Source organism: Narcine bancroftii, chromosome 1, assembly GCF_036971445.1.
Source record: "Narcine bancroftii isolate sNarBan1 chromosome 1, sNarBan1.hap1, whole genome shotgun sequence".
NCBI classification, from domain to species: Eukaryota; Metazoa; Chordata; class Chondrichthyes; order Torpediniformes; family Narcinidae; genus Narcine; species Narcine bancroftii.
The window spans coordinates 493,909,104-493,924,695 of NC_091469.1; the positions used below are offsets into that span (position 1 = coordinate 493,909,104).

The window sequence follows — 15,592 nt, forward strand, 5'->3', positions numbered from 1 at the left end:
TGCAGTTTGATCCTGAGATGTCTGCATAACTCTTCATTTATTTGAGCTTTAAAATGCGGCCCATATCGGAGCTGATAATGGTTGGCAACCAGAACCTCAGTATTATTTCTTGCAGAATTACACCTCTTGTTGTTTCAGCTGTGGTGTTTTGAGCATCTATCCATCTACTGAAAAGATCAAGTATCACCAGACAATATATATAGTTATGTACTCTAGGTAATTCAATAAAATCAATCTGAGCCCATTCAGATGGGCTGGTGACTTTCCCAGCATACATTTAACAGCTTTACCAGGGTTATTTTTCTGACAAATAGTACACTCCAATGCCTTTTTCTGTGCTTCAGATTTAAATGATGGAGCCACTATGTCCAGTACTACTTTCACCATTCCCTTCTTGTCGAGGTGGGTCATGGTCTGTATATTGTTAAGTAACACCAGTAAAAATGTATCAGGTACACAGACTTGTCCAGCAGGGGTGGTCCATCATTGAGTTTCTGGATCTCTGGTGCACCCCCGCTGTTTCCAGCGCTTAATTAAATGAGCAGGGGCGTCCACTGAAGTTTTGCTGCATCCCCCATATCAGGCAAGACCGTTCTATTTACAAACGGTTTATTGCCCTGTGAATAAATGATGAGGGGACCGTTTTGAGCAGCAGCTTTTGCAGTTGCATCCGTGTAAACATTCCCAAGGGATACAGGGTCCTGGGCCTTGGTCTGGGCATCGCATTTTATATCTGCAGGTGGGTCGTCTGGGAGAGGGACGTCAGCAGGTTAACAACAAAAGTGTTGTTTCTAATAGGTGTCCCTGAAGATGTGAAACCCCCCCTCCACCCCCAATGCTGCCATAAGGTTCCAAAATCATGTACTACCCGAAAGGCATAACGAGAGTCCATGTAAATATTAAGTGACATTGTGTGGCCACTGGAGTCGCAGTGGACACGACAAAATATCCACACAAGGCATTTCTAGAGTGAATCAAATGGATTTACTCTTCATCACCTGCGCAGTCTTTTAAAAGCCCGAATCACGCGCTCGACACACGTTGATGTCATCACGCACTGCCGTCACAAGGCCAGTTTGATGCCTACTGGGAGTTTTAGTGCTGCCATAGCGCCTCTACACAGCCATTGTGCCCCCCCACCAAGAAGCAGCAGGTTGTTAACCTCTACTACGGACCTTTGGCTGCTGCAGTGGGGAAGACTTGTCTACACAATCTGGTTTAAGCCTGTCAATAGTGAAAGACTGGGGCTTCCCTCCAGTGTCCATATATATATATTAAGGTCAACCTAGTTTGTTTGAGTATCCTAGAAGGTCCTTCATAGGACGTCTGTAAAGTTTGATCAAGTTTTCCTCTTCAGACGAAGACATATTTGTCATTTTTGAGGTCTTCAAGCACAAAAGAAGAGTGTTCTCCTTGTGACGATGGTGGTATAGGGGTCAATTTTTCCACAGTCTCCCTTAGCCTACTCAACAATTCCTTAGGATCATTGCTAGAGTTGGAATGGTAGGGGACGAACTCCCCTGGAACCACCAATGGTGTGCCATAAACATGTTCAGCAGATGAAGCTTGGAGGTCCTTCTTTGGAGTTTTTCTAATGCCCAGTAATACCCAGGGCAGCTCATCAGCCCAGTTTGGGCCCTCTAACCAAGCCATCAAAGTTGACTTGAGATGTCGATGAAATCTTTCCACCGTTCCATTGGCCTGGGGATGATAGACATTTGTATGATGAATTGTTGTACCGAGCAAGCGAGACAAGGCCATCGACAGTGAGGAAGTAATTTGTGGTCCTCTATCCGAAGTAACATCCGCCAGTAAACCAAATCAAGACACTTTGGGCCACCATGTAAACCTGTCTATTACTGTAAAGAGATAACGGTATTCTCTTGAAACAGGAAGTTGTCAATGATGTCCACGTGGACATGAGCAAAGCCCTGAGTAACTGCCGGGAAGGACTGTAGTGGGGCCTTAGTTTGCCGCTGAACTTTTGCATTTTGGCAGGTAATGCAGGACCTCACCATTTGTGTAAAGACTTTTTGAAGACCATGCCACACAAACCTGTCGGAAACCATACGAACGGTCGATCTAAACAAAGGATGTAAGAGACCACGTGCACAGAGTTGAATACTCGACGTTTCATCTTGCAGGTTCATGATTGCATTTTGATAAGGATTTGTCTTATGGTAATGTCTTGGGTTGTGGCCAAAGTTGATCTACAGCCGAAACCTCGAGTGGAGCAGAGCAGGAAAGTGCATCAGCTACTACAATGTCTTTTCCGAAATATGTAGTATTTTTGTGGAGAATTCTGAAATGAATGATAATTACTGTTGTCGTGCTGACCAGGGCTCTGTGATCTTGGAAAATGCAAATGTTAAGGACTTCTGGCTCTACTGGTACTTGGTGACAGCCACACACCAAATCTATTTTGGAGAAGATCTTCGCTCCATGCAAATTAGCCAAAAAATCCTGAATATGAGGCATTGGATAATGATCCAGGATGGTTGTGTCGTTAAGCTGCCTGAAATCACAAGATCGCCAACCTCCATTGTGTTTTGGGACCATGTGTAATGGAGATCCCCAGGGACCGAATTATGCCTAGTTCCTCCATCTTGGCAAACTCTTCCGTTGCTAAGCGCAGATTCTCTGGAGGCAAGTGGTGCAATTTAGCATGGATAGGAGGGGCCTTAGTACAAATGTGATGAGTAACACTGGCTTTACAGTGGAGGCAGAAAATTGTAGAGTAGTAATCTCAGGGAAATCTTCCAATAGCTTGGAGAATTCATCTACTGGTTTACCTAATGTTTGGAGGCGCAGAGCAGGGGAATAGGCGTCTGCCAGAGGAATGGTCTGAAAAGTAGCTCCATCTATTACCCAGCACCCTTTTAAGTCAGTGAGGAATGAATGAGCCCAAAGAAATTCTGCACCAAGCAAAGGTCAGGAAACTCATGCTGTAATAATTGGCCACGTGTAGAGATGATTCTCAAACTTGACATTCATCCTCCTGGTGCAGAAGGTCGGAATGTTGGAACTGTTAACTCATTGTAGTTTCAGGTCTGGGGTAGGATGGCGTGCAACAAAACCAGTGGGTGGAAATACGCTAACTTCTGAACCCGTGTCCACCAGAAATTTTCGCTGGGATAACTGGTCCCATATATACTGTTGGCTTGCATGTTTCTTGTCATCCGCTGCAGCCCTTACTGGCGGTTGGGATGGACATTTCCCACAATGGTCAGGGTGGAAGGCAGTTGCGAGCATTTACTCCCCAGTGCCTGTGGTAATAACACTAAGATGAGGTGTCCACAGGCTGCTTGCTTGTCTTGGGGCATTGCCTGCTTGTAGGGAGTATGTGCTCAGAGCACTAGAGTGTGACACGAAGTTAGTATCGGAGGGGTTGGTTGTGCAAACTTGTCTTTCCTTGCTGTGCTTTTTAGCCAGCCATAGAATGTCTGTCTCCACCACTAAACCCATTGGGTCTTCAAATGAACCCTTGGATAACAAGAGCCTAATCTCATTTGACGTTCACTGACCTGCTGAGGTTCTCCAACATTGTGTTTTTATTTTATGTTGTCTCTTCTTCCCTTAATGTGCAATGCCCATCAGGAAATGGTGTCACAGACAACCTTGCCCAAACAGCCAATCCATGCCACCTGTTGCTGTAGCCCCCCCTTGTGAGCAGATTGGTAGATGCAGCACTGTGTTGGTGGGGGGTGTTCAATCCGAGAAACACAAACAAACCGGTGGAACCTGAAGCAAACACAGAGAAGCAAATACATGGACGTGCTGGAGAAAGTCGCACAGCATCCATAGGGCGTAAAGGGAAACAATATTCCAGAACATTCTCTCTCTTTTCCTCCTCCGTCTCCTTCCCTCCAACTCCCCAGCATCTTCCCTTCGTCTCCTGTCAGAGCACTCCTCTTCTGGGTCCTCTGCCCTCGCCCCTATCACTCCTCAGCTTCCACGTGGATCCACCTGTTACCTTTTGCATTTTACCCTGTGTTCTTCCCTACGCCACTTTTTTAATCAGGCGTCTGCCTGTTTTTGCAGGAACGTGACAAAGGGCTCAGGCCTGTTTCGTTGTTTACCTTTTAACTTCCTATCGATGCTGTGTGACTCCAGCACTTGATGTCTTGCCTTCGACCCCAGCATCTGCAGGTTTTCTTGTTTAACAGAGGCTCGTGGCTGTGTCTTTTGTTGAATGTTTTGCTGAACTGTTTCCTTTGGTTATTAGGTTAGTTGCGATCACTTTGTGTAGTTGGACAGTTAATTGGATATGGATGGAAGGGGAGGCAAGGAAAAGGTGAGAATTGATAGGGTGGGAGGTTGACTGTGTGGGGGAAAATAGACAATGGGAAGAGAGAGAGATTCCACTTTGTGACCAGAGGTGCCAACATCCAGGTCTGTGTACTCTCCCCATTCCTTGTCCTTTTCTGCCCCATTATCTGTCCCTACTCAGCTCTCAGACGCGGCTGAATTCCTCCCACCAGCACCATCTTTGCAAATAAACCCCCTTTCCCAACCCCCACCATCGTTGCTCAGGGAGCCCCGTACCCAGTTGTGACTGAAGGTGATTGACCCTTGGACGTTGTCACGTGGGGTGATAGCGATTGAGTGACAGGTCCCTAATGCAGCTGTTGTGGGTCGGGTGGTTCTGATTGGTTGGAAGTTGGTAACATAGAAACATCGAAAATAGGTGTAGGAGTAGGCTATTTGGCCCTTCAAGCCTACACCGCCATTCATTTTGATCATGGCTGATCATCCACTCAGTACCCTCTTCCAGATCTCCATACCCCCAGATCCCCCTAGTCACAAGTACTAAATCTAACTCTCTCTTAAATATAGCTATGGAACCGGCCTCAAATCCAAAGGGAGTAAGTATAGGATAGCGAAGCGGAGTGGGAAGTTAGAGGATTGGGAAACCTTCAAAGAGCATGAGAGGGTAACTAAGAAAGTCATAAGAGAGGGGAAAATGAAGTACGAGAGGAAATTAGCAAATAATATAATGGAGGATAGCAAAAGCTTTTTTAAATATGTGAAGAGGGAGAAATTGGATCGGTCTAAAATTGGTCCATTAAGAATGGAAAAGGGTGGAATTATTACAGGAAACAAGGAGATGGCTGAGGAATTTAACAAATACTTTGCAACTGTCTTCACCAAGGAGGATATAGGTTATGGTCAGTTAGGGGGTAGTGGTCATGCGGTATCAAGAGACTTGGGGAACTTTCCTGGGGAAGTAAGGGATCTAATGGATATCCGGATCTAGAAGGAGGAGGTTGTGAGTAAATTGTTGGGACTGAGGGTTGATAAATCCCCAGGGCCTGATGGGCTGCATCCCAGAAGTTGCTATGGAAATTGTGGAGGCACTGGTCGACATTTTCCAAAGTTCCATTGATTCGGGGGAGGTCCCTGAGGATTGGAGAGTGGCTGATGTGGTGCCGATTTTTAAGAAGGTAGAGAGGGAGAAAACGGGAAATTGTAGACCGGTCAGCCTGACGTCAGTGGTGGGGAAGATATTGGAATCTATCATAAAAGGAGAAATAGCAGAACACTTAGGCAGAAATAATAGTATAAGGGCTAGTCAGCATGGATTCCTTAAGGGTAAGTCATGCTTGACTAACCTTCTGGAATTTTTCGAGGATGTGACAAAGAGGGTGGACTTGGGAGAGCCAGTGGATGTGGTGTATTTGGACTTCCAGAAGGCCTTTGATAAGGTACCGCACGGGAGACTAGTGGGCAAGATCAGGGAGCATGGTATTGGAGGTAAGGTGCTGACATGGATAGGAAATTGGTTAAGAAATAGGAAACAAAGGGTTGGAATAAGCGGGTCTTTTTCAGGATGGCAGGATGTGACGAGTGGAGTGCCGCAGGGATCGGTATTGGGTCCTCAGTTGTTTGTAATTTATGTAAATGATTTGGATGAGGGGATTATTAATAACTTGAGCAAATTTGCAGATGACACTAAACTGGGTGGCGGTGTGGGGTGTGAGGAGGATGTCAGGAAAATGCAGAGGGACTTGGACAGGTTGCGGGTGTGGGCTGCTGAATGGAAGATGACGTTCAATGTGAGCAAATGTGAGGTTATCCATTTTGGGGGCAATAATAGGAAAGCTGAGTATTATTTAAATGGAGACAAGCTAGGGAGTGGGGAGGTGCAAATGGATCTGGGTGTACTTGTTCACCGGTCACTGAAGACTAGCATGCAGGTTCAGAAAGTTGTGAAGAAGGCAAATGGCATGTTGGCTTTCATAAAGAGGGGATTGGAGTATAGGAACAGAGACGCCCTTCTGCAGTTGTACAGGGCCCTGGTGAGACCCCACCTGGAGTATTGCGTCCAGTTCTGGTCTCCAATTTTGAGGAAGGACATACTAGCTATAGAGGGTGTGCAGCGCAGATTTACAAGGTTAGTTCCAGGGATGGCGGGGTTGACATATGCTGAAAGGCTAGAAAAACTGGACTTGTATCCGATGGAGTTTAGAAGGATGAGGGTGGACATGATTGAGGTATACAAAATCATCAGGGGGATAGACAGGGTGAAGTTGGATTACTTGTTCCCAATGATGGAGGAGACGAGGACCAGAGGGCATAGTTTAAGAATACAGGGTAAGCCCTTTAGGACGGAGATGAGAAAACATTTTTTTACCCAGAGAAGTGTGAATCTGTGGAATGCTCTGCCACAGAGGGTGGTAGAGGCAGATTTGCTGATTATGTTCAAAAGAGAGTTAGATAAGACTCTAGTGGGCAAAGGAGTTAAGGGTTATGGGGATAAGGCTGGAAAGGGGTACTGATAGTAGTGATCAGCCATGATCTGTAAAATGGTGGTGCTGGCTCGACGGGCCGAAGGGCCTACTCCAGCTCCTATTGTCTATTGTCTTACTTCCTGTGGCAGAGAATTCCATAAATTCACCACCCTCTGAGTGAAAAAATTCTTCCTCATCTGAGTCCTAAAGGACTTTCCCTTTATCCTTAAACTGTGATCCCTGGTTCTTCCTGCATCTAGCCTGTCAAATCCCTTAAGAATTTTGAACGTTTCTATTAAATCTCCTCTTAATCGTCTAAACTCCAGTGAGTACAAGCCCAGTCATTCTAGCCTTTCATCATATGCAAGTCCCGCCATCCCTGGTCTCAATCTGGTCAACCATTTCTACACTCTCTCCATGGCAATGATGTCCTTCCTCAGATAAGGAGACCAAAACTGAACACAATACTCCAGGTGAGGTCTCACCAAGGCCCTATACAACTGCATCAATACCTCTTGGCTCCTGAACTAGAATCCTCTTGATATGAATGCCAACATACCATTTGCCTTTTTTACTGCTTGCTGCACCTATCTGCCCACTTTTAATGACTGATGCTCAGCGACATCCAGGTCTCTTTGCATCTCCCCTTTTCCTAATTGGATACCATTAAGATAGTACTCAGCCCTCCCATTCTTTCCTCCAAAGTGGATTTCTTCTTTCTTCTTTGGCTTGGCTTCGCGGACGAAGATTTATGGAGGGGGTAAAAAGTCCACGTCAGCTGCAGGCTCGTTTGTGGCTGACCAGTCCGATGCGGGACAGGCAGACACGATTGCAGCGGTTGCAAGGGAAAATTGGTTGGTTGGGATTGGGTGTTGGGTTTTTCCTCCTTTGCCTTTTGTCAGTGAGGTGGGCTCTGCGGTCTTCTTCGAAGGAGGCTGCTGCCCGCCAAACTGTGAGGCGCCAAGATGCACGGTTTGAGGCGTTATCAGCCCACTGGCGGTGGTCAATGTGGCAGGCACCAAGAGATTTCTTTAGGCAGTCCTTGTACCTTTTCTTTGGTGCACCTCTGTCACGGTGGCCAGTGGAGAGCTCGCCATATAATACGATCTTGGGAAGGCGATGGTCCTCCATTCTGGAGACGTGACCCATCCAGCGCAGCTGGATCTTCAGCAGCGTGGACTCGATGCTGTCAACCTCTGCCATCTCGAGTACCTCGACGTTAGGGGTGTGAGCGCTCCAATGGATGTTGAGGATGGAGCGGAGACAACGCTGGTGGAAGCGTTCTAGGAGCCGTAGGTGGTGCCGGTAGAGGACCCATGATTCGGAGCCGAACAGGAGTGTGGGTATGACAACGGCTCTGTATACGCTTATCTTTGTGAGGTTTTTCAGTTGGTTGTTTTTCCAGACTCTTTTGTGTAGTCTTCCAAAGGCGCTATTTGCCTTGGCGAGTCTGTTGTCTATCTCATTGTCGATCCTTGCATCTGATGAAATGGTGCAGCCGAGATAGGTAAACTGGTTGACCGTTTTGAGTTTTGTGTGCCCGACGGAGATGTGGGGGGGCTGGTAGTCATGGTGGGGAGCTGGCTGATGGAGGACCTCAGTTTTCTTCAGGCTGACTTCCAGGCCAAACATTTTGGCAGTTTCCGCAAAGCAGGACGTCAAGCGCTGAAGAGCTGGCTCTGAATGGGCAACTAAAGCGGCATCATCTGCAAAGAGTAGTTCACGGACAAGTTTCTCTTGTGTCTTGGTGTGAGCTTGCAGGCGCCTCAGATTGAAGAGACTGCCATCCGTGCGGTACCGGATGTAAACAGCGTCTTCATTGTTGGGGTCTTTCATGGCTTGGTTCAGCATCATGCTGAAGAAGATTGAAAAGAGGGTTGGTGCGAGAACACAGCCTTGCTTCACGCCATTGTTAATGGAGAAGGGTTCAGAGAGCTCATTGCTGTATCTGACCCGACCTTGTTGGTTTTCGTGCTGTTGGATAATCATGTTGAGGAACTTTGGGGGACATCCGATGCGCTCTAGTATTTGCCAAAGCCCTTTCCTGCTCACGGTGTCGAAGGCTTTGGTGAGGTCAACAAAGGTGATGTAGAGTCCTTTGTTTTGTTCTCTGCACTTTTCTTGGAGCTGTCTGAGGGCAAAGACCATGTCAGTGGTTCCTCTGTTTGCGCGAAAGCCGCACTGTGATTCTGGGAGAATATTCTCAGCGACACTAGGTATTATTCTATTTAGTAGAATCCTAGCGAAGATTTTGCCTGCAATGGAGAGCAACGTGATTCCCCTGTAGTTTGAGCAGTCTGATTTCTCGCCTTTGTTTTTGTACAGGGTGATGATGGTGGCATCACGAAGATCCTGAGGCAGTTTACCTTGGTCCCAACAAAGCTTGAAAAACTCATGCAGTTTGGCATGCAGAGTTTTGCCGCCAGCCTTCCAGACTTCTGGGGGGATTCCATCCATACCTGCTGCTTTGCCACTTTTCAGTTGTTCGATTGCCTTATATGTCTCATCCAGGGTGGGAACCTCATCCAGCTCTAGCCTTAGGGGCTGTTGAGGGAGCTGGAGCAGGGCGGAATCTTGGACTGAGCGGTTGGTACTGAAAAGAGATTGGAAGTGTTCTGACCATCGGTTGAGGATGGAGATCTTGTCGCTGAGGAGGACTTTGCCGTCTGAGCTGCGCAGCGGGCTTTGGACTTGGGGTGAGGGGCCGTACACAGCCTTTAGAGCCTCGTAGAAACCCCTGAAGTCGCCAATGTCCGCGCTGAGCTGTGTTCGTTTGGCGAGGCTAGTCCACCACTCATTTTGGATCTCCCGGAGTTTGCGCTGAAGATGGCTGCATGCGCGACGGAAGGCTTGTTTCTTCTCTGGACAGGACGGCTTTGTAAGGTGAGCCTGGTGGGCAGCTCGCTTCTTTGCCAGCAGCTCCTTGATTTCCTGGCTGTTTTCGTCAAACCAGTCCTTGTTTTTCCTGGAGGAGAAGCCCAGTACCTCTTCAGTGGATTGCAGTATGGTAGTCTTCAACTGATTCCAGAGGGTTTCAGGGGACGGGTCCGTGAGGCGGGTTGCATCGTCGAGCTTTGCTTTGAGGTTTGCCTGGAAGTTTCCTCTCGCTTCGTCTGACTGCAGGTTTCCAACATTGAACCTCTTTCTGGGGGCTTTATTGTTCCTGGGCTTTGGCTTGAAGTGAAGGTTGAGCTTGCAGCGAACCAGCCGGTGGTCAGTGTGGCATTCCGCGCTAGGCATGACCCTGGTGTGGAGCACATCTCGTTTGTCACTTTCTCGCACCAGGACGTAGTCCAGGAGGTGCCAGTGTTTGGATCGGGGATGCATCCAGGTGGTCTTAAGGCTGTCCCTCTGCTGAAAAAGGGTGTTTGTAATGACAAGCCGCTGTTCTGCGCAGAGCTCCAACAGGAGGCGCCCATTGTCGTTGCACTTGCCGACGCCATGCTTGCCCAGGATTCCTGGCCAGGTTTCTGAGTCTTTGCCGACACGAGCGTTGAAGTCGCCCAGGATGACAACCTTGTCGGCTGTAGGGGTACGTTGGATGAGGTTGCGCAGGTCGGTGTAGAACTTGTTCTTTTCTGCTGGTTCCGCCTGGAGGGTTGGAGCATAGACACTGATGAGGGTGATGTGACGCTTGTTTTGAAGTGGGAGTCGCATGGACATGATTCGGTCCGAGAGGCCTGTCGGAAGGTTTTCGAGTTTGGAGGCAATGAAGCTCTTGACCATGAAGCCTACACCAGATAGGCGTCGTTCATCCGAAGGCTTGCCAGACCAGTAGAGTGTGTAGCCCGCGCCGCGTTCTTGGAGGCTGCCTACATCTGCCAGGCGGACTTCACTGAGAGCGGCTATGTCGATGTCAAGTCTGAGGAGTTCATGTGCAATGAGGGCAGACCGACGTTCAGGTCGGTGGCTGTCAGTCTTGTCTAGCATGGTTCTGATGTTCCAGCATGCTAGCTTGAGTTTGTGAGCATCTTTTGAGGGGGAGGACGTGGAGGGGGAGGACGTGGAGGGGGAGGACGTGGAGGGGGAGGACGTGGAGGGGGAGGACGTGGAGGGGGAGGACGTGGAGGGGGAGGACGTGGAGGGGGAGGACGTGGAGGGGGAGGACGTGGAGGGGGAGGACGTGGAGGGGGAGGACGTGGACCTGTCCTCGGGCCTGCGCAAAGGAGCTTTTAGGTGGAGTGCAGTGCGCGCAGTACTGGCCCCACCCTTTACACCCATGGTTCGTGTGCCGTGGCCAAGCAAGCTGGGACGTGGCAGCGAGGTCCTTGGGTCGTAGGTTTTATATCGGAGTGGCCTTCTCCTATGCAGGTTTCTTACCCGGGCTGGAGGGGTCTGCCTCCCCTCCTAGGTCGGTCCATACTGCCCGGACCGGGGCCGAGGCCGCCGCAGTTCACCCTGTGCCTGGACTGGGGCCACCGCCTCCCACTCCCTGCCCGGACCGGGGCCTCCGCCTGCCTCACTCGACCAAGGCCGAGGCCGCCGTCTCCCCCTTGCTCCTGCCCGTATCGGGGCCGCAGCCGTCTACCCTTCGCCCGGACCGGGGCCGGGCGAATAACCACACACTTATCCACATTATATTGCATCTGCCACCCAACCTGTCCAAGTCACCCTGCACACTCTTAACAGCCTCTACACAGCTTACAACGCCACCCAACTTTGTGTCGTCTGCAAACTTGAAAACGTTGTTTTCTATTTCCTCATCTCTCTTGGCTTGGCTTCGCAGATGAAGATTTATGGAGGGGTAGAATGTCCACGTCAGTTGCAAGCTCATTTGTGGCTGACAAGTCCGATGCGGGACAGGTAGACATGGTTGCAGCGGTTGCAGGGGAAAATTGGTTGGTTGGGGTTGGGTGTTGGGTTTTTCCTCCTTTGTCTTTTGTCAGTGAGGTGGGCTCTGTGGTCTTCTTCAAAGGAGGTTGCTGCCCGCCAAACTGTGAGGTGCCAAGATGCACGGTTTGAGGCGATATCAGCCCACTGATATCTTTAGGCAGTCCTTGTACCTCTTCTTTGGTGCACCTCTGTCATGGTGGCCAGTGGAGAGCTCGCCATATAACACGATCTTGAGAAGGCGATGGTCCTCCATTCTGGAGACGTGACCTAGCCAGCGCAGTTGGGTCTTCAGCAGCGTGGATTTGATGCTGTCGGCCTCCGCCATCTCGAGTACTTCGATGTCAGAGATGAAGTCGCTCCAATGAATGTTGAGGATGGAGCGGAGACAACGCTGGTGGAAGCATTCTAGGAGCCGTAGGTGATGCCGGTAGAGGACCCATGATTCGGAGCCGAACAGAAGTGTGGGTATGACAACAGCTCTGTATACGCTAATCTTTGTGCGGTTTTTCTGTCTACATCCGGTACCTCACGGATGGCAACCTCTTCAATCTAAGGCGCCTGCAAGCTCACACCAAGACACAAGAGCAACTTGTCCATGAACTACTCTTTGCAGACGATGCCGCTTTAGTTGCCCATTCAGAGCCAGCTCTTCAGCGCTTGACGTCCTGCTTTGCGGAAACTGCCAAAATGTTTGGCCTGGAAGTCAGCCTGAAGAAAACTGAGGTCCTCCATCAGCCAGCTCCCCACCATGAATACCAGCCCCCCCACATCTCCATCGGGCACACAGAACTCAAAACGGTCAACCAGTTTACCTATCTCGGCTGCACCATTTCATTGGATGCAAGGATCGACAACGAGATAGCAACAGACTTGCCAAGGCAAATAGCGCCTTTGGAAGACTACACAAAAGAGTCTGGAAGAATAACCAACTGAAAAACCGCACAAAGATTTCCTCATCTAAATCATTAATATATATCGTAAATAACTGGGGTCCTCGCACTGAGCCTTGTGGTGCCCCACTAGTAACTGACTGCCATTCTGAAAAGTACCTGTTTATTCCTACTCTTTGCTTCCTATCTGTCAACCAATTCTCTATCCACCTCAATATCCCCTATACCGTGTGCCTTAAGTTTGTATAGTAATCTCCTGTGGGGGACCTTATCAAAAGCCTTCTGAAAATCCAGGTAAACCACATCTACTGGTTCTCCCCTATCCACTCTACTAGTTACATCCTCAAAAAATTCAATAAGATTAGTCTGACATGATTTTCCCTTCATAAAACCATGCTGCTCTGACCAATTAATTCACCACTTTCCAGATGTGCCGCAATCACATCTTTAATAACTGACTAACATTTTCCCCATTACCGATGTCAAGCTAACCGGTCTATAATTCCCTGATTTCCCTTTCCCTCCCTTTTTAAAAAGTGGAGTTACATTAGCCACCCTCCAGTCCTCAGGAACTACTCCAGAATCTAAAGAGTTTTGAAAAATGATCAACAATGCATCCACTATTTCATGGGCTACTTCCTTTAGCACTCTGGGATGCAGACCATCTGGCCCTGGGGACTTGTCTGCCTTTAATCCCTTCAATTTATCCAACACAACCTCATAACTTACACTTATGTTCCCCAGTCCTTGCGTCACATTAGCCACATGGTCCCCTATTATTTCCTGAAGATTATTTATATTTTCCCTAGTGAAGACTGAACTAAAGTAGTTATTTAATTGGTCTGCCACGTCCTTGTTCCCCATGACCAATTCACCTGTTTCTGACTGCAAGGGACCCACATTTGTCTTTACGAGTCTCTTTCTCTTTACATATCTATAAAAACTTTTGCAGTCATTTTTTATGTTCCCTGCCAACTTTCTCTCATAATCTCTTTTGTCTTTCCTGATTAATCCCTTTGTCTTCCTTTGTAGAACTCTGAATTTCTCCCAATCCTCTGGTAATCTGTCTTTTCTGGCTAGTCTATACGCTTCCTCTTTACACTTGATACTCTCCCTGATTTCCCTTGTTATCCAAGGATGTACTACCCTCCTTGAGTTATTCTTTTTCCAAACCAGGATGAACAAATACTGTATTTCATCCAAGTGATCCTTAAATGCTTGCCATTGCCTTTCTACAGTTAATCCTTTAAGTAACATTTGCCAATCTAACTTAGTCAATTCGCATCTCATACCCTCAAAGTCACCCTTCTTTAAGTTCAGAACCTGAGTTACAGAATTAATCCTGTCACTTTCCATCCTAATGTAATATTCCACCATATTGTGGTCATGCTTGCCCAAAGGGCTTCGCACAACAAGATTGTTAACTAACCCTTCCTCATTACTCAGAACCCAGTCTCGAATGGCCAGTTCCCTCGTTGGTTCTTCAACATACTGGGTTAGAAAATTATCCCGTATACCTTCTAAGAAATCATCCTCATCAGTACCCTTACCAATTTGATTCATCCAGTCTATATGGAGATTAAAGTCACCCATTATAACTGCCTTGCCTTTGTTGCACGCATTTCCAATTTCTTGTATAATGCCATACCCAACCTCTCTACTACTTTTTTTTTGAAGACTTTATTTAAAATTTTATAACATGAATACAATAAAGAATTACATTTAAAGAAAAATAGAAAAAAATTTTAAAAATGTATGATTACAATATTACATCAGAAAACTACACAAAATAACCCCCCCTCCCCGTTAGTTGTAACACAATATTAATAGTCTAACTTAAAATTAGTCCAACCCTCCCCCCAAAATAAAGAGTGAAGAGTTAATAAAATTGACAATATTATATATGGAAAGAAAAATACCCACTTACAAAAAAAAGAGATAAAACTTAACCTAAAAAAATTCTAACAACAAAAAAAAATTTGTCAATACTAAAATATCACGCTTAAACATATATTTAAATCAAACTTAAATGCATGTAATTAGCAAACGGAGTCCACTTTAACTTATAAAAAGACATCTTATCCTGAATTGAAAAAGATATCCTTTCCATAGTGAAACAAAATTTCATTTCCAAATACCACTTATCTAAAGTTAGTATATTTCTATCTTTCCAAGTAAGTGCTATACATTTCTTAGCCACAACTAAAGCTAAATAAATAAATGAAATCTGATAATCCTCTAAACCTAAATTGATTAATGATTGCATGTTCCCTAATAAAAATATATCGGGATCTAATACAAGATGGATATTATATAAACTGTTAAAAACAGTTTGAATACCTTTCCAAAACTGTTGCAATCGATCACAAAGCCAAACAGTGTGCAAAAAAGTATTGGCTGTCTGATCACATCGAAAACAAGAATCCAACTTACTAAGACCAAATTTTTTTAATTTCTCCGGTGTTAAATATAGCTGATGAATAAAATTATAATTAATCATCGCTAGTCTAGCATTAATTAATTTCCGAATACTATTCTGACAAATTTCCATCCAAGCTTCTTCAGCTATTTTATGTCCTAAATCTTTTTCCCATTTCAACTTATCTTTATCCCAGTCTTTTTTACTATCAATTTCTTGTAAAATATAATACAAATCAGATATATATCCCTTTTTTGGTATTGAAAGTACATATTCTTCAAAACTAGATTCAGGCAATAAAATCATATGTCAACCATATAACTGTTTTACAAAAGATCTTAATTGATAATATACAAATATAGAATTTGTAATTCATCAAAGGAACAAAAACAACCCTCAGAAAAACAATCAGATAAATCTTTTATTCCCTTCTTATCCCATTGTTTCAAAGTGGCATTGGAGACCGTAAAAGGAACAAGTTGATTTTTATATAATGGCAATCTTCCAGAATATATATTTTTAAGTCCCAATTTTTTAAGTTTACTTGTCCATAAATTCAATAAATGTTTCAATATTGGCACATCATAAGTTTGCAATAAATTTTTATTCCATCGAAACAAAAACTCATGAGGAAATTTTTCTAAAATAACCGCCATTTCTATCTTTACCCAACTAGGTGGGTCGTCCATATTCATTAATGCACTAAGAAATTTGAATTG

General features: G+C 46.2%; 1 pseudogene; it reads left to right on the forward strand.

Moving 5' to 3' along the window:
• The window catches only part of LOC138752020 (zinc finger protein 729-like), a 60,739-nt pseudogene that overhangs the window by 30,297 nt on the left and 14,850 nt on the right, over positions 1-15,592 (forward strand).